This window comes from Paroedura picta, chromosome 7 (genome assembly GCF_049243985.1).
Source record: "Paroedura picta isolate Pp20150507F chromosome 7, Ppicta_v3.0, whole genome shotgun sequence".
In the NCBI taxonomy this organism is placed as follows: Eukaryota; Metazoa; Chordata; class Lepidosauria; order Squamata; family Gekkonidae; genus Paroedura; species Paroedura picta.
Genome location: NC_135375.1, coordinates 47465054 through 47489461, shown reverse-complemented (window position 1 = coordinate 47489461; position 24408 = coordinate 47465054). Strand labels below are relative to the sequence as shown.

At 39.5% G+C, this 24408-nt stretch overlaps 1 long non-coding RNA gene across 1 annotated transcript in view; it reads left to right on the top strand.

The window, feature by feature from the left end:
• LOC143841782 (uncharacterized) overlaps window positions 1-24187 on the top strand; it is a 201062-nt gene extending 176875 nt beyond the window's left edge. Inside the window, exons 5-6 of the long non-coding RNA XR_013232823.1 lie at window positions 21825-21898; window positions 23216-24187. This is a non-coding gene — a long non-coding RNA (uncharacterized LOC143841782). The remainder of the gene's footprint in view (window positions 1-21824; window positions 21899-23215) is intronic.
• The last annotated feature ends 221 nt before the right edge of the window (window positions 24188-24408 follow it).

Below are 24408 nucleotides of genomic sequence, written 5' to 3'. Positions count from 1 at the left end.
GGGTGTTTTGAAAGTACTCCATTAAGTATAGTTGGTGGAGAAAGACTTCTTGGTCACTACAGAACTGGATTATCTGGGTGGTTTGGTGGGACAGAACAACATGTGAAAAGTGATTCCCTCTGCTGGGATGAATCTGTCCTGTGAAAAGTTGAGCTTTGGAGGAGTTGTAATTGCTTTGCTTATTACAGTGCAGGTTAGATATTTTTTCTCTTTCTTCGTTAGAACATATTTTTTCTTACTGTTTTTTCAGCAAATACAGTTTTCTTGTGGCAATTTTACCAGGTAGGTAGATTCCTTATAGAAATGTCCAGTTCAGAGAATTTCTTCTGGATTAGCTTCTATTTAATCAAATCTTGATAACTAAAACCCATTGCAGCCAGAATGTTTATTGTTAAATGTATTTAAAATATTTATCATCTGCCTTTCCACATTATGGAACTCAAGATAGCTTACAATATAAAAATAATATAAACCAGAATGTAAAACAAAAATTTAAGAGTGTCACCAATTTAATTAAATTCAGTCCTCAATAAAACTATCTATCTTCAATAAAACTGCCTCCTAAATACTGAGAGGAGGGCAGTACACCTCACGATGGAGAATATTCCATAATTCTCTTATGTCCCCAATCAAATGGCCCTTTGTTATTGCTGTTACTGATGAAAGGGCAGTAGGGAGGGGGCCTCTTCAGAAAGGAACAAATGGCATGTAGGACTTTCATTGGGATTGAATTGGGGTTGGGAGCAGATAACCAGCCAGTGTAATTGCTATAATATTGGGGTCACAAACTTTCAACAGCTGGCCGGGACCATCAGTCTAGGTTTTTAAACTGCCCTCCCAGCAAGCTGGCTCAGTGGTTCTTCACTTGGGGCAGTGTACAATCATTCTTCAAAGGTGGCCCCAAGTACAGCACAATAAAATAGTCCATGTAAGATGTAACTAAAACATAGATCACTGAGGCAAGATCTGACTGAACCATGAATGATCACAAGTGCCAAAGCTGGGTAAAAAGCACTCCAAACCACCACCACTCTAAAATATATAGGATGGCACCAACAAAAATATACAATATTGCAAGACTTTTTATGGCTGCCAGAACATAGCAATTTCTGACTTTAGTGGATGTGAGGGGGAGATTTAAACATGCTCACATGCCAAGTGAAAGAGATTTTTTTCCCGGCATCCGTCATCATAGAATGCATCATAGAATCTTAAATCAAGTTTGGAGAAAGTCTTTTCTTTCCTTTGAGGTCCTGGAGAACTTCTGCCCGTTATGGCAGACAATACTGAGCTACATAGACCAATGATTTCACTAGTTAGTCTAAGGCAGTTGAAATGTGACTAGAGCATTCTAAAGTAAGACCTGCTGAAGAGACTTTGTTTTATATCATATTTTAGTATATTTGGAATGGCCAAAGGATCCTTAATGATTTGAATCTATACAAAAATGGTGTCTACTTACTCAGATGAAAGAATGAGTAGTTACATTTTACGTCACTTAGTTAACTGTTCTTTCCTTCCCCACACAGAAAGTATTTGCTTGCAAAATTAGTCAGTCTTTTCCATAAAAAAAATAGGTCAAGTTAAAGGAAGGCTATACAGCACTATATTAATTATTCCATTAAGTAAAATCAAAGACAGAAAAAGCATTATGCTACCTAATGGCTTTGTGTCACCAGGCTTGTGCTCCCAGTAATATTGCTCTCATGATATTTGTTGGAATAAATAGTCTTGGTCCCAGAAATCCATGTGTACAAGTTTATAGTCAGACATCTCTATAATTACTGGAAGTATTTTATGCTTGGCTACGTTTAAGAAACTCTAAGCATCCCTCACAAATTCATGCAATCAATGTAACATCAGATATCAAAAGTTACGAGAGAAAAATGGTTGTTTTGGAAAGAACAGTGCTGTTTAAGAAGTTATAGAAAAAGGCTGCTGTAGTTTGTCAGCTAGTCGGCTCCAGTGTTCCAACATTTCATTTGGTTGATTCCCAGTTATCTTCTGAGCAATTTACAAAATGCTATTTTTACCTGAAAAAGTTTAGACCCAGTACAAATTAAAATTATCTTCTTCCTTATCTACCAACTTTAAGGCAAAAGGGGGAACCATCACTAATGTTCATGACAGCATGAAGCGAATATACATACATTTGATATCAGCACATTAGATAAAGTACACTAGGAAAAGGGGTAGTGTGGAAGCCTGATTTTGCCAGAAACAACTGTGATCCAATTGCTACTTGCCCTGTGACTGCAATACTAGGGGATTAAGGACTATGGGATAATTGCACTGCTTCTATTATAGAAATTACATTGTTGAGAGAAATTGTTTTAATTCCACTTTATCTAATTTCTCCCTGAACTCCAATAATTCATCTCTTTCTATTTGAGGAATTTGGAAGTTTCTAATAAATTCTCTTTTGTTCAAATTGAAATTCAGACCAAGTAAGGGCAAGAAGAGAAGCTATGCAAAATTTCACAATTTTGTTCTGGGGGTGCTGAGAATTGCGCAGTATCTTCCTGGATCTTCCCTTTTCTTGTGTCAGAGCACAACTCTGTGCTGTATAGTCTGAAAACAAGTGCAAGGGCTGAAATTACAAAAAGTATATTGATTGTTCTGTGAAAAAAAAATGAAAGGGGATTCCCTCTTTTGAAAGAGAAAAAAAACAGAGTAAGAGAACTCAATGGCTATATTTAAGTACAATACCAGAGAGTTCAATCTGGTTGTGCATTTTCATGTTCCTTTCTTCCCACAACCTTCTTCAGAAGCCTATCTTCTTCACTCGAATAAGATTGACCAGTCTCGATTGGTTTGGAAAGGGCTTTCAGATTAGCACCATGGTCTTGTCTGGATGAGTGATTTTGCTCTCTGGGATATATCTGTATCCCTTTCCCTGCTTACCAATCTAAATCAGATTTTCAGGTACTGTGGAATTAAGTTCTGAATACCTTCAGACCTTGGAAGGCTGCTTTTCTCCCCTTTTCTTATCTTACATATAAAGGGGTTCTCTAGCAGGAACGTTTAAAAAGACATTGCTTGAGCACCTGTAGAATGAAATTCAGTGATCTCGTGGAACCTCCCTTCCTGCTCCCTTCTCCCTTTTAATCAAAACAGAATTGATTCAAAACACATTCTAAACCTCTAAAGAGAAGAAATTGGTTGTTGGGTTTCATGAAGACATATTTAAAAAAAAAATGAATTAAGAGCATTTTGCTTAATAATGTTGCTTCCACTAGCTTCTTGTGTTACTGGGATGCACCAAGAGTCAAAGGAATAGGTATAGGGGATCATAAATGAGAGTATATTGAACTGAAAAGCAAGGCAAACATATAATAAATAGTAAATATTTAATTGCAAAAACAGACTTAAGCAAATAAGAACAAATTAGATGTTACAGCCAGATTACCCCCCTCCAAAAAATAAAATAAATCCACTTAAGACTTCCATGTGCAGGCCCTGTTTTGAGCAGGACCTAATGGTCCATGGCAAAAGAGTGTTGAAAGTCAGCAATGTGTATAAAAGGAGTTTGCGGACTGTAATGGGAATCAGTTGTTCAAACTAATCAGTAAGGAGACTGGGACCCCAAGAAATGTAAAAAATGTTTTTCTCGTTTGATCCCCCAAAACAATTTAACACCTCCAATATAATATAAGGGTCACAGAGGGATAATAATCAGCAGCGTCAATGTACATTTATAATATAGGACCCACACATACATTTCTCGCTGATGTATTTTTAACAGATCCTTCCTTAATTTCCTTAATTTCCACCCACACCACATTGTACTGAATAAAAGTTTAAATGTGTAGAGTTAGAAAGATGTATTTATTTAAATATCAATTTAAAGTGATTGCTAAATAAATATGATTTGTTCTTTGTGCACCACCTCTGCTCATGATCTCCTTTCTCCCATTTTGTATTTATTCCTCTCTGGGCTAGCAAAGCAATTCACAGCCCTATTAGCTGAAACAATGGGGGTAAAATGCTTGTATCCCTACAGAGATCACCTTTCTTGACTCTTCCTGTGAACAAACTGATTACAGTTTGGCCCTTGGGGTTGAGGTACTTGAGCGAAATCCTCAGATTGAAATTAAATGTCAAACTGTTTTACTATTTTAATTAGTTTTAATCTTCCCCCTACACAATGGAATCACATGTAACATTCTGTGGTTACTATCTAATAGATAAAAAGATATAACTGACACATATGTTTCTCATTTTTGAAGAGCTTTGGAAATGATGAACAAAACCATTCTGTTTCCTTTTAAAAAATGCATATTATGCTCAGATTAATTACTGTTAAATCCTGAATTTAGGTTTAATAGTTAATGACAGTGTCCTATGAATTTTCTGTGCACCCTAATTTCCATCTTATATTTATCCTCTCTCCTGGCATTTTCAGCTTTTTGAAATAACAACTGCAGTTTCCCTATGCATATGAAGCCCATATGCTATTTATCTCATGGCAGACATACCAGGTCTGCCAGCAGGACTTAGTGACCTTTTGTCAGATCCCCTAACCATAAGGCTATCTAGGCCCCTGGGAAAGCTAGCCTATGGATGTCCCATGGACGTCAACCTTGATTGAAGCTTCTCAAGCTGCCCCACCATGTACAGAGGCCAACTCCCTGACTGGGAAGTTGCCCTGTTCACATGAGCAGCCTCTCTAAAGAGGCTCCCACAAATGGGCCTCAACCCAGCTCGCAGACACATGTTCTCAGATCTGCCCCTCAAAGTAACCACCAGCTGTGAAAACCAAAACAGGACACAATAAGGAAGGATCCCATACCAGAAAACATACATATGTACATGTTTTCTGGTATGGGATATATAAAACAAGGGCGGAAGGGTGTGACAAATGCCAGAAAGCATCGCAGCAAGAGGCCATGTGTGTGTGATGGCTCCCTTTTACCTGCTGCTGCATGCCCTGCCCACTTTTGGCTATTCAACCAGTGTGTGCCATGTGTGATCCCCAGCCCAGAGCATGCACTCCCACTGTGCTCTGGACACCCCTGCTCTCCCCTCAGTGGCCACTGCAGCCTTTTGGCCACTGCAGTATTTAACATTTAGAATAAGAAGAGTTGAAGCTTATATGCCACTTTTCTCTACCAGAAAGAGTCTCAAAGTGGCTTACAATCACCTTTCCTTTCCTCTCCCCACAACAGACAAGGTAGGTGAGGCTGAAAGAGCCTTGATATTACTACTCAGTCAGAACAGCTTTCTCAGTGCTGTGGTGAGCCCAAGGTCACCCAGCTGGCTGCATGTGGAGGACTGGGGAATCAAACCTGGCTCGCCAGATTAGAAGTCGGCACTCCTAACAACTTCACCATTAAAATATACCTGATCACTGTAGCTGCCAGGTTGTTAGATTAAAAAACTGTTGGTGCTGAGACAACTGCATTGGTTGATAGTTGGATTCCAGATCAGGTTCAAAGTTTTGGTATTAACCTTTAGTGGCATCCATAGATTGGGCCCCACATAACTGAGGGAATGCCTATTGCTCTATACCCCCCCCTCAGGGTCTTGCTCTCAGTGTGTACAAATCTGCTGGTAGACCCTGGCCCAAGACAAGTATGCCTGGCCTTGACCAGAGCCAGGGCCTTTGGAATGAGCTTCCAGAAGAGCCAAGGGTCTTGATGGAACTTGCACAGTTCCACAGGGCCTGCAGCTCTTCCACTGGGCATTTGGCTGAGCCCAGGTGACAGCTAAGATCAGGGGCCCCTCTTCAGATTGACTGGAACATCAGGCCTCTTCCCCTTATTACACCTTAATACCCCTGAGTCACTGGAGGGGGAGATTTTAGAGCAGTTGGGGGGAGGGTTAATGTTGTCATGGAAGAAAGAATGGGTTTTAATGCAAGTATTGTTTATATTTTATTGTGGAGTTTTAATGCTCTAACCTGCCACGAGCCAGCTTGCTGGCAGCTGTGGATAAGAAATCTAATCAATAACAACAATTACTACCTTCTTGGTCAAGGATGAGAGTCATGGAGGAGAGCCCTTTTGAGGTTGTTGTAGCAGCTCACTGGTCTCAACCAAACACCTGATGGAAGAGCTCCATTTTGTAGGTCCCTTGGAACTGAGTTATTTTAAATATCTGGCATTAATTAGCTGTTTATTCTAGCAATTGTCTTGACACCCCAGATTGGAGCCAGGAAGTACCAGAACATGTCTGCCTAACTATCTGAAATACTTCTGTTCCCTTAATATGTTATCACTTCTGGACAGCTTCATCTGGTTGCCTTTATTTGGAAAAACCCTAATTTCAAACTAAGCTCAATTGGCTTTGTTTATCCGGCCCTCTCAATTCCTGGCAAATAGATGGGGAAGAAATGGAGATAGTGACAGATTTTATTTTCCTGGGCTCCAAGATCACTGCAGATGGGGACTGCAGCAAAGAAATTAAAAGACGCTTGCTCCTGGGGAGGAAAGCTATGGCAAATCTAGACAGCATCCTAAAAAGCAGAGACATCACCCTGCCAACAAAAGTGCGTTTAGTCAAGGCTATGGTCTTCCCAGTTGCAATGTATGGCTGCGAAAGTTGGACCATAAGGAAGGCAGAGCGTCAAAGAATTGAGGCTTTTGAACTCTGGTGCTGGAGAAGACTCTTGCGAGTCCCTTGGACTGCAAGGCGAACAAACCGGTCAGTCCTAGAGGAGATCAGCCCTGACTGCTCTTTAGAAGGCCAGATCCTGAAGATGAAACTCAAATACTTTGGCCACCTCATGAGAAGGAAGGACTCCCTGGAGAAGAGCCTAATGCTGGGAGCGATCGAGGGCAAAAGAAGAAGGGGACGACAGAGAATGAGGTGGCTGGATGGAGTCACTGAAGCAGTAGGTGCAAACTTAAATGGACTCCAGGGAATGGTAGAGGACAGGAAGGCCTGGAGGATCATTGTCCATGGGGTCGCGATTGGTCGGACACGACTTCGCACATAACAACAACAACAACAATCCAAGCCTACATGCAAGCCTGAACCATGTCAAATCTTATCTCTCTCCCTCCTTGCTTTTCAACAGGGGATTCTTACATGGCGCCCCCGAGACCTTTCCTGGCCCTCACCAAGTGTTTTTAGAAAGTGGGTGGGGCCAGGTGAGGCTTTTGTCTAGAAATATTTCTGGTTTATTATTATTATTATTATTATTATTATTATTATTATTATTATTATTATTATTATTATTATTATTATTATTATTATTATTATTATTATTATTATGTTGGGCTTGTTGCCCGCAACTCTCATTTCTGGCTCATGGTGGGTTACAAATTTGTCCTAAGAGCCAGGACTACTCAACATTTTCTACCCTTCAAAAAAATATAGGAGAGACCCCAAAAGATTACTTTCTAAGTTAATTGAATGCATCCTCCCCATATTGTTACTTGGTCTCATACAGTCGGTTGAAGAGAGGGCTGATGAAAACAACAGCCATGCCAAAGGCTTGTGTCTGGAAGCTGAAAAGGCTTAAGTAGCTGTTCCTAGTCTGGCTCACTCTTTCACCCAGAGATTTGCACTTCATTCTTCTTGGGGAGAACGCATTGTAATCAGTAAGTGTCGTTGTGAGTCAAGAGGAAAAGTGAGATATAGAGTAATCATTTTCAAATAACACCCCTCATTCCTATGGAACGAGGGACATATCTCCATACCAAAAGTTTAAAATGAACATTACATTTGTATTTAGGCCTTATTTAGATTCTAAGATACTAGTAATATTTGTTAGCATAAATATTTCAAGTTGTCTGAAGTAAAATTGATTCCTGTCACTTCTTACTCTCTTATATCCTCTTCATACAAAACTAAAGCTGCATTGCAGCAGGAGGCAGCCTTGACTAGTGAACTCATTTTCGTTCATTTTTCAACTTTAGCCGTTAGTATGCATTCTGCTCTCAAGAAGACAATTTGTCATTTTTATACTCTCTCCCTCACACACACACACACTCACTCTTTGTGGTTAAAAAAAACCACCACAGTATGATGGGGGAAAGTGTCAGGATATTGAATATGAAGTAATATGCTATTTCAAAATAGGAAGGGAGATTATAACAGGTCAAATAGCTATCTAAAATGCATTTGTGAGCTATTTATAAATTTACATGACAACAACAGCCCCCTCTCTACATTTGTATATCTCTATTAGTTAAACTGAAGATTTGCTGCGAAATAAATTGAATGCTTTTTAGTCAGGACTGGGAAAAGGGAATTTATGTTCTCGGGTCTTTCCTTTGCTTATAAATGACAGATATAATATGCAAGACAGTAAAACTAAACAGTGAGATTCAGAAAAAAATAGAATAAGAATTATCAAACAATCTTTAACATGGGTCATGCTGCATAATATATAAGTCATGTCTGCATATTTTGTTGGGAGAGCCTATCCTCATGCATAACTAAATGTCCTGCTGGAGATCCATGACCAGCCTTTTAAAACTTATTTTAATTAAATGAAACTGAGAGGGATAAGGGCTATAGCACATGTTTGAGAGTCCAGATGACTGTCTTCAATAAACCAATTTTTCTTGTAGAAAATCCTTTATTAAATGTGCAACAGATCTCACATATCTACATTTTTGCTAAAACTGACACCTTATCGACCCATAACTCTCCATGGATGCTGGGTTGGACATGAAATTCCAGGTGGCATACCCTTTCCTGCAAAACTGAAAGTTGTCTCCTTCCCAGCATCCCAAGGACAAGTGAGAGATAACATATTCCCACAACATCAGAGGCTGGAAAGCTGGAGGCCCGAAAGCTAGCTACATTAACACCTCACCAATCAATCACAACAAAGCAAGAGACATTATCAGGAAGACATGTAAACAAATGGCAGGCCCAGATCAAAGGGCCAACTAGGCAGGGATGAAAAGACATGGCAAAAGCTGTGATTAACATGGTTTTGACATAGTGCAGGAATGATTAATTTCTTCTCCCATACTCTGTCTTCCAATTTGTGACTTTCAACTTACTAAAAACACCAGTATGAAACAGAACATCAACCATGGGAAAGAGCTGTTCTCACTCTCTTTCAATAAGACAGACGACCTAACTATTGTTGGCTCTTTTCATCTATTGCCTATACCAATGATATTTGTCAGGTGTCCTGAGAGCCACACGGTGCTCTCAGACATGCCACCTATATCTCTTTAGAATAATATTCCCTGTAGTCAACAGGTCTTTCTGGGGCCCATAAGGAACAGGGGGAGCAGGGTAGAGGTACATAGTATGCTGGAGAGTGGTGTTGCCAAAATTGGAGGTCTCTTGAATTTAATTGGGGAAATTAGCATTTTTATTGGAGACTTACTGAGGAGTAACTACAGGATCTCCACCTATGTCTACCAGGATGTTCCCTTAAAAAACTCCAAATAAACCAGTTGGGGTGAACTGGAAGTTTATTAGGGAGAGTTAAAGTGGTAAAAGCAAACACACAAAAAACACATAAAGCATAAATATATGATTATCGAAGGAAAACAAGGGGTGAAAAGGAATAGCATTTGGGGGGAAAAGGTAATATTTACCATCACAATGTGAAAAGGGAAGCCCATAGATTCAGCAAAACATCCAGTGTTTTGTAGGGAAAAAAGAAAAGACCTACATGCAAGTAGTGATGTGTTTATTGGATCCAATAATAAACAAAAAAGGACAGAAGACCCACACACAAGTGAGGACATGGAGAGTCCCAGAACACACACAGATTAGTGCTGGGTGTTCTATTTTATAGGGGGAAAAATGATACCTTGGGTTATACTGATATGCTCGCCCTTAAAGCAATGCACTACTAAGATTTCCTGTATGTGACAATGACCACAGAATAGCGATCCCCAACCTGTGGACTGTGGACCACATGTGGTCCGTAGACTAATTGGAGGTGGGCCCCGAAGGACGCCTTCTCCCCCCCCCCCGACCCTTTACAACATTGTCGTTGTCTCCCATCACTCCCAGATGGGACTATCTCGTTGCAGAGAAACAAGCTCAGGGTTCCCATTGATTTGTCATTGTCATGAGTTAAAATTTCCATGAAAATAAATTGTTCCTTATGTTCATTGTTGTGGCGTGTCCGTATCTTATTTTGAAGGGATGTTTAAACATTACCATAGTGATCAGAGAGCGTTAGGGCAGTGGTTGAGAGTAGAGGAGTAAACTACCCCCCACAAACCGGGCCTCAGTAAAAGGCGTTGAGTGGTCCCCCGGTGATAAAAAGGTTGGGACCACTGCCATAGAAGACATGTGATGGCATGCCCAAGTATGGACAATGTTCTTGGAGAAACCTTGTTGTGGTCCCACAAGTTATAATGATGGTTGTTCTATCTGAGTAGAACTAAAGGTGCTAATGTTTCCTGATGAGCCTTTGAGTACTGGATGAGAGGCAGTTAAGGTGGAGATTTGTTAAGAATTGCTAATTGAGGTTTGTGGGTATGAAGGAAAGGAGAAAATGAGTAATTAACAAGATTAGTGACCATTCTCGGAGAGCCTATATTTTCAAAGGTATGCATCACTTTTGAGTGGGGAGGATCCTATTAGTGACTCAGCCCCTACATTCCTACAAAATCTAATCTATGTCTCCAGGTATGTCCTGAGAATTGACATCTGGCTGTTGTCCATGCTTCTATTTCTGCTTCAGAGCAGACAGTGTTTGAGATGCAACTGACATTTATTCCAATGTCAACTTCAGCCAGGAATGTGCTGCAAGTTAATATTTAGCATACAGTATCAAATAGTAGCATTTCTTGATGGCTTCCCATAAACTACCCCTCAGTGTGAGGGGAGGGGGTATGGTCGCTAACAATGGACTCCTGTCCATGGCACCCTTCAAAGAACATGAGGCAGGTAAGTAGTTTCCACTCAGAAACTTTAATGGCATGCACACCTAGTCCTTTGCTAGAATAAAAGTTGTACTACTTACCTCATTAGCTGGCTTGTTCCCTCAACTTCTGTGTGCCCACTCTTCCTATTTTCAGCTCCCCTCTTAAATCCTCCCCCAAGTACAACCATTGTCCAGTGGATTGTGGAAGGGGTCCCAACCTCTTCTGCCCCCAGCATTCTCTTTATCCCATTGAAGTGCCTTCCCCTGTTAGGGTTGCTACTAGTCCTATTAACCAGTCTCTCAGACTAGACAATGTTCCTCTAGCCATACCCTGGCAAAGGATTTAGTCCACTCCTGACCAACTGGGCCTGTTCCCAGACTTTACACCTCCTCCAGGGTGGCCTTCATCACATTACCCCATTATGACACCCATTCCAAGTTCCAGGAAAAATCAGCAAGGCCATTGCCTGGTAGAACTTATGGTCAGCAGATGGTTGCCACCTTGAAATAGCCAACATTGTAGGGACAGGAAGAAAAGAGATCACTAAGATTCAACAGTGGTAGGCAGTTACCATCTTGCAAGCTCAGATAAACTCTAGCAATTAAAAAGATTATACTTGTATTTTAAATAATGATATCTTTATACCACTCTATGTGTGCATTTGGATGGTGCACAAATTATATAGTAGTATTTCTCTTTTATTTGATAGCAATTGAGAATGCAGTTCTCTCTGAGCCACAGAGTACCATTCTGTTGCCTTCTCTGCAGTCCTGCCTGTCTGCAAGCAAAACCTTTACTCTATTCCTTGCAACGATGATAGACAGACAGATAACTGTGAGAGAACCTCAGCCTCTGCCGTAATCACCCTCAGTCTGCAGATGAGCTGTTTAAGATGAGGCATAGCCTCTTTCTTTGTCCCCTTCTAACCTGCCTTGTGTGCAAGGAAATGTACAGTCTTTGTTCCTGCTAAGCATGCAGAGCCACAGAAAACAAAATGGCTCCCACTAATACTGCCCACTGCTTTTAGACAATCAGAAAGGGAGTCCTTCCAAGCCACTAGGATACTGTAACAATTGGTGGAAAGTGAAAGCATTGTGTATAGAAACACCAATCAGTAGGCGTCTTTTGATTTAAACTTTGTAATCCACATTGAGTCTATGCAAGAAAGGCAGACTATAAATGAGGTAAATAAATATTTGACAGTAGGCTTAGCAAACAGTGTATCTTCTTCAACTTCAGGATTAAATTCCATTGCCTCAAAAAATGGCCTGAAAGCTGGCAACATTAAGTGGTGACTGGTCCCCAGTGAAACACTTAGGGCAGACAAGAGGGCAGCAAACAGTGAGCAGAGCCAGAGCAAGTGACAGGCAGACTTTAGAGCAAATTAACTCTGATTTTGTCCCCATCTTTGCCCCTTGAAACATTAAGAACACTCAACCACAGTGATTGGTTTCTTAGCAGACAGCATCTAAATGAACGTAAGAAGCACCACTTACCTTGATTCAGTAGGCTTCACACTTGATTCTCTTAAGGGGAAAATGGCATGGCCTTCGCTTCTTTTCCAACTACTTTCCAGTCACTGGAATTCTTCATTATGCATCTTCTTAAACTTTGAGTCTAGTGGCTTGAGGAAAGTTTATTTCATTGTATATGAAGAAGTGTGCATGTACACGAAAGCTTTGTTTTCTTAAAGGTGCTACTGGACTCAAAATAAGCTTTGTTGATAAAACTGCAGACTGCAGTTTTGTGTACATGTTTCCTGCAAATAAGAGCCTCTTGTTGTGCAGAGTCGTAATGCAGCAGATATGCAGTCTGAAAGCTGGGAGTTCAATCCCAGCAGCCGGCTCAAGGTTGACTCAGCCTTCCATCCTTCCGAGGTCGGTAAAATGAGTACCCAGCTTGCTGGGGGGTAAACAGTAATGACTGGGGAAGGCACTGGCAAACCACCCTGTATTGAGTCTGCCATGAAAACGCTAGAGGGCATCACCCCAAGGGTCAGACATGACCCAGTGCTTGCACAGGGGATACCTTTACCTTCCTGATAATAAACTATGACTACTGCACCATAAACATAGAGGGCACTTTGCAGAGCAAATATCAACAGAAAAACTTAAAGGTCTCTGCCCCAAGAAGCTTAAGATTTAAGCTTAGGCAGTGAAAAAGAGAACAACAAAAAAAGCTACAGGGAGGGCTATACTGGGGAAAAAATCATGCCCTCCAAAAACCCTTATAATCTGAGCAACAGTATGAGCCAATTAATATTTAGGATTTTAGATTAGTAATTCTTGGCTTTTCTTGAAACCTGAGCTCCTGTTCATGGGCTTTTTGGATGCAATTAAACTGTTGCATCAAAACTATTGCCAAATATTATATTACAATAAAGCACCCTCAGATGCATTTTCAGAAATATGGAGTCTTGAATAGGGACTCAATAGCATATGGAAAAGAGTTCAGATTTCAATGTTTGCGTGAGAAAAATATTGGGTTTTTAAAACAATAAAAAAGAAAGCCATGCAATATATTTTATGAATATTTGTAATGCCAACTAAAATCATGCTGGATGTTATGCAAGCTTTTAAGATCTTTAGATTTCTCCATCAGACTGGAAGGTAGAAAGAAGTGGAGTAGCTCTCAGGCATGGGGGTGGGAGGGGGAGATTTGTAGTCTAATCCTAATCAGGTTGTTGACTCACAGGTAGGTCCTGTTGGGCTCCATGGAGATTATTAGGGTGCCCAACAGGGAGGGCAGTGGCTGGGAAGGGTGGAGTCTTAAGGGAATATCCTGCCACTTCCTTTTATGGCTGCCTATGCAGAAAAATATGGAAAGAGAAGGCAAGCTATGTTTTTTTTAAAAAGACTGACCTTGGTCAATTCATTTTGAGAGAAATAACTGGCCAATAACTTAGCCTTTAGGTTCTATCCACTGCATGTATTAGATGTCAAGTATCTGATTACTTTGCCCCTGTGAGTCTTTGATTGTGGTACAGAAAGGCAAGAAGACTGACTGATCAAGGAGAGTGCTGCCAGTCTGCAAGCCCTGGTCTGGTATAATTTCATAAGACTGTAAAGGGAACAAGGATTGAGGTTGGTAGGGGACTGCCCTTTCACAAGAATGGACCACCTGCCCCTGACAACACTAAGTCATATTGCCAATTAAATGACCTAACAATACACATTAGATATTGAATGGAGGTATGGGGGTGGCACTAATATTCTACTGTCTTCTTGCTCCATTTGTTATTTCTTTAATCATTATATATTTTATCCAATACATCTTTTCTGCTGGTAGTACCTTATTAAAGTAGCGGAAATAGCTGTTGTTTTGTCTATATACATGAAGATAAGTGTTTGGCATTCTCAATATTATGATTTAAATGTGTGACCCTGAAGTAAGGGGGGGGGGCAGAATCAAAGAATACCCGTCAGCTTTTGTCTCATGCAATTTCACTCTATAACTAGTTTTTTTTTAAAAGATAGCACAGTCACCTATTGTACTTATAGCCAACACCACAAATACATTATTGAAAAAATGACAACAACAAAATTTAACAGAATTAGGCTTCCTGGATATGTGGGGCCTGGAGTTCTCCTGGATTTACAACTGATCTCTAGACAATTGAGAGCAGTTCCTCTGCAGGATATGGCAGCTTCAGAAGATGGGCACCATGACAGCATTTCCCTGCTGGTCACCATCTCCTTCCCAAAGCGCCCACTGATCACCCTCTCCTCCATAGGCACCTTCCCCAAAATTACATGAAGCTGGAGTTGGCAATCCTAGGCACAATATTGAAGCCAACCATTGGGCTTTACTATGGAGATTTAAAAAATGCCTTTAAATTAGCAATAGGTTTCAGTCTTAAAATTGAGAAGGGTATAATACAGAATAGTTTAATGTTGAAGGACTCCTATTTACATCTATAGTCCTCCTCCAGAGAAAGCATAGATTTTTTGTTTTTGCAAATTACCTGCCTTTTGGAGACAATCACTATTCCAAAAATAAACTGAGTATATGCAAAGTTTGAGTCCAGTGACATCTTTAAGACAAAGTTTTATTCTGGGCAAACAAATGTATATAAGATTTTCAAAAATATGCTATTCTTTATGCCAGTTTGTGACTTAGACAACAGAGGAATATAGTTTACAAGGTTCTCCCATATCAACCTTGATGTGCCTAAATATGGCTTGAACAAAGCATAAACGTATATCTTTCAGGGATATGCATGTTTGCAGAAGTCCTTGCATTTGGTTTAGAAAAGACTAGGAAGCAGTATAATGAACAATTTTTTTTCTAATGTTAAGGACACTTTTTTGGAAGTAACTCCATTGAACTATAGGGATATTACTTCTAAGTAGACATACTTAGGAATATTTCCAAGCTATTTTACTGCAATTATTTGAGATGAATAATTTAGTGTAGTTTATTTTCATGGGTGGTTTGGCTGCTTAAGGAACCCTTACAAGTAGGGTAGGTATAGTATACAGTACCAGAACAGTACACCAGATCCCCTGTGATATTTGAAATGACTCTAGGTAATATGTTAAATCATGCAGTAATGCTATCTATGAGGAAAAGCCACTATGGGCTGGACCTCCATGTTCAAAATATTATACTGCCCAATTGTTATTCATATGGAACGATTTACTATACATTATCCATCCATACACATTCTGCTAATTCATCCAATTGAGAAAGATTCCCTAGTGCATTGTGGTGTTTTCTGAAATTATTTTTACTTAGAAAACACTTACATTAATCCTATCAAATACTTATTAAACTGAATTATTTGGGAACTAAGTGAGAATAAGTGCTCCATTAAGAATAAATTGCTATAGATGGTAGCTTGGAGCACTCTTTGCAAAGTAAAGCATTGCCATAAACTTTATTAACCTTAGCAAGTTTGTAAGAAAACTGGTTGACTCTGAAGATAATGGAGAATTATTTTCAAAATAAATATTCTAGACACATCAACTTCAGGGGCCTCCATTTGGTATATGTGCAAGCACACAATGACTTACAAATGCCTTTGAAAAAGCAGTATAATTCAGTTCTTCATATGCCTTCTTACCACAATAAAATCTGTGCCTTAAATACATTTGTATGTACCCAGTTGCTATCCATTAGTTTTGCACTGTTCCAAAGAGGCATAAACAATAATCCATTCAGCTTATAACTCTACTACCTGAACAGTCAGAAATGTCTGCCAGCTTGAAAATGACTCCATGTTCTTGAAGCCTCACAATTTATTTTATTAGTTTGTAGAAATTATAGCTTTAACGTATTTTAGAAATTGCTATATTTACTTTAGTTGTCCCCAGCTTTGGAGTACAACCCATTGGATTGGTAATACTAACTTCATCAGAGAAAAGTAAAACTAAAGTAGGACAAGGATTGCCAGCCTGCAGGTGGCACCTGGAGATCTCCCACTCTTACAGCTGGTCAAACAACAGAGAAAATGGCTGCTTTGAAGGGTAGAATGTACTGTACACAGCTGAGGTCCCTCTCCAACCCCACCCTCTCCATCTCTACCTCCAAAATATCCACGGATTTCCTGAACCCAGGACTGGCAACACTGCACATGATCCGACTGTGGCGCCATATGGGATTTCCAGAGGAATTGCATCAGTGAAGCCAGCTGGGCATGCTCTTTTCCTGTTTTCTAGATTAACCTGGAAGAATAAGCCATGGCATACCACTTCCAAGAGCCAAGAGCCTACCACTTCCATAAGCCAAGAGCCTACCACTTCCTAGGCTCAAGGAAACTTATAATATATAATACAAGACACAATCATAAAACCTAAAAGTAAAAAATCACATTCAAAATACAGAAGCCTAAAAGCTTGGTATTAAGATGTTGTGGGTTTCTCTATTTGTGTATCAATGATATTATTTTCTTGCACTTCAAATATCACTCAGGAAACCAATTATCAAACCAGCTGCACAATATGTACCCATCTGTCAAGTTAGCATTTTTAACCCACCCTTCTTTCAAGAACTTCAGAACTGTGTACACACTTCTTTGTTTCCATTTTACCTTCACAACACCCCTTTGGAGTAGGTTAGGATGAGGGGATGTACCCAATGGCAATCCGTGCCAGAGATGAGGCACTGTGATCCATGCAATGGTCACTTCCAGATTAGACTACTGTAACTTGTTCTACACTGGCCTAACCTTGTCCTTGAGCCAGAAGTTACAGCTTGTACAAAATGCGGCTGCGAGGGTCCTCACTGGGGCATCTTGGAGGGCCCATATTCAGTCGGTGCTTCGTCAACTGCACTAGTTACTTGTCTGTTTCCGGGTAAGGTTCAAGGTATTGGTTTTAACCTTTAAGGCCATACATGGTCTGGGCCCTGCCTACCTGTGGGACTGCTTGCTCATGCCCCCTGCAGGGCCCTTTGCTCTGCAGGTATGAATTTACTGGTTGTCCCAGGCCCACAGGATGTATGCCTGGCCTCAACCAGGGCCAGAGCCTTTTTGGTCCTGGCCCCAACCAGGTGGAATGAGCTCCCGGAAGAACTAAGGGCCCTGCCAGAGTTACCAGCTTTCCGCAGGGCCTGCAAGATGGAGCTCTTCCACCAAGCATACGGTTGAGGCCAGGGCAGAAACCTGGGGGAGGGGTTTTCCAACTGGTTCCCAAATTCATCTCAGCCACAGCTCTTACTACATTAGATTACATCTAGTGCCCCACCCTGAACAAGGAGGGATCACTAGAGACTATGGTCATTATTGTGATTGTTATTTTAATGGGGATTTTATTGGAGTTTTATTATTTTAGAATTCTATGTGTAAACCGCCATGAGGCTACTGCAAGTGGTGGTATAGAAATCAAATAATAAATAAAATAAATAAACAAGGCCAAATATTCACAAATCGGCCAGAGCTAGCACATTCTAAGTAAGGACATATTGCTCAGACCGAAGAACCTACCAGCCCTTTATAGCAGAAAGCTAGGCTATATTTAATTATTCAGATAGTCTAGGCAGCATTCATTGAATTTCTCCAGACACAGCGTACTTCTACTAACCATCTTTAGAAGAGTGCTGTAACACAATAGGGGGTGAGCCAGAAGATCTCTGTGAAGGCAAGTAAAAATAATAATGATACTTAATAGGTGTTCAGAGCATCCTTACAGAGCAGCTAGCCCTAGTTTGGAATTCAAGTCCTCATGGCTTTGAAACCTAATGGCAATGCATTTTTGCTCCATTTTTTAACATTTTGTTATATTGTGATTTATTTATGTTATTTATGGTCCCCCATTCTCGATCGGACTTAAGGTAGATTACACAGAGTAAGTCAGTATAATTAACAGGATGGCATATTCAATAAACAATGAAATAGGATTTAGGGTGTAGAACCAACCAGAATTATCAAAACAGAAACAAAGCATAAGCATTAACGTAGCACATTAGATGATACAAAATTTCACAACAGGATCCAACCCATAGCAAGAAGAGGCTGAGAATGAAGGAACTTACCAACAGCAGGGCCTTTCAGAGGAGCCAGCACCACTTCCACCCAGATAAACCCCATGATTGGCAGCACACCACCACAAAAGGGCAATCAGGTAGGGAGATCATTGTCCATTTACAACTTAAACTAATTGGCTCTCACTGGCAGATTTGAACTGCTTGGCCCTAATTGACAGAGTGTAATTTGAACTGATTGGCCCTCACTTGCAAAGTAGTATCTCCCTAATGGGTGCACACTCCCAGGGAGGGCCAATCAGGTAGGGATTGAGTTGTCTCCATATAATTTGAACTGATTGGCCCTCGTTAACAGAGTCCAATTTGCCCTGCTTTGCTGTAATTGGCAGTGGTATCTCCCCATTGGCACCACACACCCCAGGACCAATGAAATAAGTAGTTAGATGGCTGCATGGAACTTCAATTTTATCATGCTTAGTGACAGCTAGTACTTTATGTTGAGCCTAGTAACTAACTAGTAACTAATATGCAGCCAATGCTCCATCTAGCAAACAGTAGCATTCTATATTAACTGAAGTTTTCAAACTGATTATGAAGGAAGAACAATGTACAATGGATTGTGATAGTCTTCATTCATTGTATCCAGGTGTCACTCATATTAAGGTAAGGGGTCATTATTTTACTTGCTGGCTTGAGTGGAAAAAACCTTTTTTGCAACAGCATTAACTTGCCTCTCCTGCAATAATGCTGGGCCCAGTACAAACCAAAGGCTAAGTGTCAAGGGTCAGCTGAACACCATTGAAAGTGGGGAGCATAATATCCTTCAAGACCTCCACCTTTCCCACCAACATTACTTCAGTCCTTCCAGAGTTGTGTTTCAGTTTGTTCACTTTTAGTCATAGGCACCCCTAGAAATTAATTTGGGTGGGAGGGAGGGAGGGAGGGAGGGAGGGAGGGGGAACAAAGCCTTTACATGATACCAATGGGACTTGAGTAACTTTAATATTTATAGACTATATCTTGTGAAGCTTGCAGAACCAGTAACATCATTTGATCAGGACTAAGCTTCCTATTGGTCCACACTGCTCTCAAAAGTGTCTTTTGGTCTCAAAGCTGAAGCCTACAAGTCTTTCACCAAGAGTATTCTCAGAGATTACTCTCAATAGGTCTGTAGTTAAAGTGTGTTTAAATGTAAATTAAATACCAAAATTAAGATTCTGGGGTAGCAAGTCCCCTCCCTTGCCACCCTATGGACACCCTTACTCTTAGCAATTAATCACAGTAACAAAGTAGTGGTTTAGGATCTCTACAGCACTAGAAAGAGATTGGATAAGAAGAGTAAGTGAGAGACTGCTATCATCAACATATTGATGACAGCCAATCCCAAAATTATGAATGATTTGACCTAAGAAGTTATATAAGCATTGAAGAACATGAGGAAGTTTTCACTCTGTAGTTTCTCATGGCAATTCTTTGGGTCTGCTCCATGAAGAATGTATTGAACCCGTCGAATGCACAACTCCTGGTGCCTATTTCTGTTGCCAGGCTCTTCATCAAGATACCATGGTCTATTGTGTTTAAGGCATCAGATAAATCTAGTTTTGAAAACTTGAGTGCTCATATAGATTTTAAAAGTAGGGATTGAAAAGTTTTCCTTAATGGTTAATCCATAGTTTCTTTAAGATAATATATTAAGTGATTAAAATACTCTCAGAAACCTCAGGTAAAATTATCTGTAAAGGAAATAAGACATAAAATGGTCACCTTGTAAAAAAATTGCTTTTCAGCAGCTGTCAATGTTCAAAAATATTGATCTGCTTAATTGTGTAATAAATCTAATTTTCTTGGTACAGTAATAGTAAAAATACACTACATGATCCTGTACTCTGGATGAATAAATATATATGCAGAGAAGAAAAACATGAATGCTTTGATTTCCACATAAACACTGTTCAAAACTTGTTTTCGTACATGCAATGTTTAATCTTGAATTTTCAAAATATTCATCATTAATTCATAGTCACTCTGTGGTACAAAAGTATATCCAAACTGCTCAAGAAACAGCCAAGAGTTTCAGAATTGCTTCTGAGAATACAAGTCACCTTAAGAGAAAAGGGACAAAGACAGCTTGAAGTTATATTCATTGGATGACACGTTTCACCAGCTTCACATCTTCACTTCTTAGCATATAAACAATATATTTAGGGGGCAAATGAATGATGGACATATTTAATACACCAGACGTTACTCCTGCTTCTATTGCCTCACCAAAAATGTCTTTCCAATCTCAGACAATAGATATGCCTATGCTTCACCAACACTCATTGGGGACCAATATCTGTTAAGAAGTGATTCCTCCACTGCTGAAGGCATCACTGTTGTGCTGCTTCTGTCATGTTGTCTATTTTTTTAAACCCTCTCAAAAGTCAGAAATGTTATAAAAAGACAGCAACAGTTTGAGGATACTTTAACTTTTAAAGTGGGTTTTGTTTTGTTTTTTGCTAGATTTGCACATACAATTTGAAGCAGAGTTATACCTATTTGTGTCAATTGAACTTAATAGAACCAGAAGGTATAACTGTGCTTAGGATTCAAGTGGGTTCAAAGGATTCAATGCACTCGAAAGCTCAAACCTTGAGTAAATCTTTGTTGGTCTTAAAGGTGCTATTGGACTCAATTTTGCTCTGCTTAGGATGTCACTATACATCTGTTAAAAAAAGCTTTTAAGACTGATATTCTGAAAGCTCCTTTCAGGACCAGGTACCTATGAAACAGTAAACCTCTTTTGGGCTGATTAGATAAAATGGGTCAGCATGTGAAAAAAAAATCCTGAGATCATAATATGTCTGTGTTAGTAAATTCATATTGACCTGATCTATTATACTGTAGTAGTGCAAAAGCAACTCTACATTCTTGCAATCAATAAGATTATTTTTAGAGCACATACCACTCTGGTTCTAGATCATTGAAGTTCATGAAAACTCAGTTTCTTATTTCATGGTCATCTTGTATCTCAAACCATGTGAAGAAGTGCTCCAAAACATGCTGTCACCATGTATTTATTGGTTAAAATGAACGTGTACATCATTATTTTCACTATTAAAGGTGCTTTATAAAGGTGCCTGCGCAGTTTTTTGTAGGATTTGGTCTGAGCAGAGGCCACTTGTAGTGAGAGCACCTTGACAGCCCTTAAGCTGGATGCATCACCTTTAAGCAATCTCCCCAAAATACATTAAGGGGGTTCCCTAAAGGTGGTAGAAAGTCATACAGAAAAGGAGGGGTTGTGTGGCATGGCAGAAGCTGCTATATCCCAGATACTGGCTGGGCCCCTGGCCATCTCATGTCTTGCCTGATTGGCCTTGCGAACCCAGGGGGAAGAAAGGAAGCCATAATATCATGGCAATTTCCTGAAGCTTTGATAGAAAAATTGCCACACCTCCAGCTTCTCCCCACAGTGCCTCCCAGCAGGACCCTGGGTAAGTCCAGGGTCTATGCTTCTTATTTTTTCTGCAAGACAGATAGTACCATAAAGGAGACCCTATTTCTTTCTTCTTCATTAAATGCATCCCACTTTGGCTGAATTTATTTCCTTTTCTTTTTCAGGACTGCACCACAACTAATATAATGCAACTCACCACTGGGAGTACTGAAAAAAACCTAATGTCATATTTCTTGAAGTAAGTTTATCTTGTCCAAACACATATTCCTTATTATTTGTATGGATGTATGAATAAATTGTTCTAGATATAATGGACAAGGAAATATGTTACTCATCAGTACTGATAAGAAGTACACAAATAAGTGCCCAAAATGGTTTTGTACATCTACTATAGTGACACCAATGCTGGCTGGGCTTCTAGGATCAACTTTTGGCTTTCGACTGCTGCAGGTATCACCCCCACCTTGACATGTTTTGTTAGAGGAAAACATGATGGGCTCTGATAACTCTACATGTCTCTGAACAAATATTCATAACTGGTCTTTCCTTATTAACCTGGATGGAAAAGGCATATCAAATGATGAAACCTATTCAAGTCCATTTCCATTCATTAGTCCAAATAAGATTTCATAAGTGACCATGTCATACACCAGTTTCACACCCTGATTTCTGAATTGCAAAAAATAAAGGGGGTCTGACATGTTTTTCCCCAGACTCATATTGTATGTTCTCCATAGTTCCATTATTCTCTGTTGCCTAAATTCTGTAAAACATCTATTTCTGCTGCTAGACAATTTGCTATCACAGAATATTGTTGTTGTTTGATTTATTACCCACCACTCTTGGCATGCTGGCTCCTGGTAGAATACATAACAGATTCAAAACAATCCCAATTAAAACCTCAATTAAAACCCTTGTAAATTACAAAAACCACAGAAATCAAATAATAATATCTCTTAACAACCCCAACTATCAGCCGGGCAGCTAAGGAAGGCGTATGACAACCAAACCATGCCAATAGATGGATATAAGGTGATGACACTTGCCTGGATTTTGTTTGCAAAAAATGCACATTCAAATAGTATTGATGCTTGACTTCATGGTGATTATTTCTAGGAAATTAAAACAGTTTTATGCACAGGGGACTAAAGAACGTAAGGGCAAATGTATTAACATCTGTAGGATTTCCATCTTTTTTCTTTCCTAGTCATGGGACTGTATCCCTAATGACTTGTCCCAGAGAGGAAACTTCTGCACATTGTACCAAATGGAGCTTCTGAGACATCTTCAAAGGCAGTTCCACATACAGCTTGTTGCCATAGTCCAATCTGGGGTTGATATCATCCACAAAGCTGTGTCAGCAGAATCTAGGCAGTTTATGTACTAGACATAATGGAAAGAAGGTGCCCCTAGTAATGGTATCAGCCTGTTTATCCATTAACGTGTGACTAAATGAGCCTCCTTAAAATCTTAACTTGATCTACTATGAAAATCTTAACCACATATAAGTCAGATTAATTAATACCAGCCAAACTTTCTGTCTTTCTTTTTGCAGAAAGAGGCAGAGTTTGGGATAGAAAAATCAATGCATGGAAGAGGACTCTATCTGGCTCCATCTCTCAAACTGGATTGGGAAGAAATCTGCCCACCCCACCCTTGGATAGCCTTATTTTAAAATCTTTCCTTTTTACATTGAAAAAAAGGTTGATTTGCTTAAAAGTTGAGTACATTAAATTTTCAGAAAACATAAATGTATCTTAGGAAAAGGAATGATAGAATGTTCATGTTTTATGGAAGGGAAGACTGCTTATACCTGGGCTTGGTACAGTAAAATAATGCCAAGAGTTTCAACTAAGTATCTCCAATTTTTTATTACCTCTCTATATATTTGACTCTCCTCTATCTAATTTACAACATTTTTCTCCAATAAGTGAACTTCTATTTTTCTTCATTTGATTCTCGTCTGGTTGCTGGAAAAGTTGCAATTTTCCATCCAGACAGATACAATTGATATAATCATTTCAGCATGTAAAACTATATGCAATATTGCCTGCCTAGCTGAGGTTGTAAAATGGTTATCTATGAAAGGGAAAAAGGCAAATCAGCATTATTTTCTTCAACAATGGCTTCTTATCATTTCTGCATTCTTATTTAAAGTGGGTTGTCTACTTATTCTGACACCCCTAAGGGGGCTGAAGAGAATCTCTTTCTTTCATGGATATACTTATACCTCTATCAGTATTCTTCACTTGGCATAAATAATACATTTTAGTCTTGTACAGCACATCCCACCAACCACCCACTCTTAATCCAGATAAATAACCTCATGTAACTGGGAAATTTGTTTTTTTTTAATATTTTGAGAAATTAAATAGAGAAATTAAATGTTCAAGATATAAATTCCTTTAGAATAGAGATCACATTCTGATAGATTAAATGGCATAGTCCCAGCATTCTCTAGAGAAATGTTTCTTGCAGACTAGAGCTAAAAGTACATCATTTAGTTTCTATTAAATGTGAAAAAGTGCTTCCCTTTGTTGGTGGTTTTATTCACTCATTGTGAACACATTAATATTTCTTTGATACTATTTTGTGGAAATTATTTCTTTATTTTTTTGACCTCAGCCTTATTTGCAATTTACAGGACCCTCCTAAACCGAGTTACACCCTTGTCGATCCACTGGATACAATAAGGATAGAAAGGTGTAACTCTTTAGGGCAGACCAAAAATACTTCTCTATACAGAGA